Source organism: Pinus tabuliformis, chromosome 4_2, assembly GCF_031772625.1.
Source record: "Pinus tabuliformis cultivar Carrire ecotype Pingquan chromosome 4_2, CPIR1, whole genome shotgun sequence".
NCBI lineage: Eukaryota > Viridiplantae > Streptophyta > Pinopsida > Pinales > Pinaceae > Pinus > Pinus tabuliformis.
The window spans coordinates 983317217-983319317 of NC_142304.1; positions in this window are offsets into that span (position 1 = coordinate 983317217).

A 2101-nucleotide genomic window follows, 5' to 3' on the forward strand; every position below is an offset into this window, starting at 1 on the left:
TCAATTCATTATGATTGATTGCCAATTTATAGCAATCTATTTCAGTTAATTTAAGTTATGGTCATTAAACTAGTTGTAACTATTAGAAGAACTAGTGGAAGGTCCAAGTGTGGAAGTGTAACTTCAACTCACTCTGTGATCAACCAGTTAACTAATTAATCATCCCAAAATAACATATGCATGAAGAGAATTCAAGTTACCCAGTTGAGATGGATATTCCAAGGTAGTGTACAATTAGTTGTAGACTATTTCGAAGTGTAAAGGTGGTGCACGGAGTTAGAGAATGAGCCTAGATGGATTGCGCAATTTTCATTGAGGATTTTCCTAATTAATAGGGGCCTAATTCCTCAAGGAACAACACAAGTAAATAAGAACTTGGAGGGCTTGAAAATTGTCTAAGATTTGACCAGAGTTAGTCAATTAGGCAGATGGATAGACTATACAGTTGCAAGTTGTGCTTAGGCTTGAGCAAGCATTGCATTTCATCTCTATTCTTTGATTAATGCAATACAAATAGGAAGGGAGAAGTTGCTTTCCCCTAGATAAATCTCTGTGTATGTGTGATAAATCTTAATGCATGTTTATGATTTGTCTTCTTGATCATGAATTGAATTCTACAGATGAGTAAAGTAGGTTTGTCTTGTGTTTTAGTAAATTACATGAGCAATTTCAGATCTACACATTAAATTTCTACATGGTAGCAGAGTAGGATTCACAGTTGAGAAGAGATTTTGAACTTGTTATTATACGAGGATCTAATTTACAGGATCAATTCTTTAGAGCTAGTAAGATGGAGTTCTATGGACTGAGACTTGAGTATGCCCTTGAGGGAAACTTAAATTATGTTGATTGGAAGGACCGAATGGAGGAAATGTTGGAAGATAATAGGTTGAAGGAATTCATTGATAATGATATCCAGAAACTGACAACAACTGATGCTCAAAATCTGGCAGGATGGAAGAAGTGTGTATCCAAGGTGAGGAGGATCATATTGGAGGGAGTACAAGACCATATTGTCTCTAATATCCATCGGAAAGAGACTCCATATGCAATGTGGAAAGCATAGAAAAATATATTCTAGAATAGTAGTGATCACATGATGCTGGAGCTCAAGGAAAAGCTTCGAAATATCAAGATGCAGAAGAATGACACAATACCACAGTACCTGATCACGTTCACAAAATGCTGTTCTGAACTTGGTAGTGTTGGTATTACGGTTGTAGAAGATGATCTGGTAAGCCTAGCCCTTACAGGTCTTCCCAAGAGTTGGCACAACTAATAAGATTCAGTGAATGGGAGGGAGACGCTACCAAATTGGGAACACATTTGGTCTAATTTGGTACAGGAGGAGATAAGGAGGAATACTAGATATGAGAATTCATCCAAATGTGAGGATCAAGAAAATTGTGCCTTGGATGAAGAGGAAAATAAAGGGAAGAAATCCCAATCCAAAGGAGAATCTGGTCAAGGGGGCAAGAAGAAAGACTTGTCCAAAATCAAGTGCTTTCATTGCCATGAACTCAGGCACTATGCAATGAAGTGTCCACACAAGAAGGTAGGCAAGAAGCCCTCAGAAGGAGTGACATGTGAAGCTTTAGCTTCACAATTGGAGTTGGACTTCAATCTCATTGCATGCATGTCAAGCACAATGATGGGGAGTGTGTAGTATCTGGAGAATGGTGCCTTGTTCCACATGACGAGGAACAAAGAAATTTTCAGTGACTTGGAGGAGAAATATCTCCATATGCACATCAAGATGGGAGATGATGGAAGTTACAACGTGACTCGTATTGGTACAGTCACCTTCTAGAGGGAGTAAGGCTCCCCTCTCAGGCTTAAGGTTGTGATGTTTGTACGGGTCTAAAGAAGAATCTGATTTTTGTCGCATTATTGGAAGATTGTGGTTATGATGTGATCTTCAACAAAGGGAAAACATTCTTGAGACACATCGCCATGGGATAAGTGAAGTAGATCGGGGCTTGTGTGAAGAACCTTTACAATTTGAATGTGGAAGACTGTGCTACATTAAGCACAAAGGTAGAGAAGGTGCAGAGCCAATATTTCAGCGAGCTATGGCATAAAAGACTTGGCCATTTACATC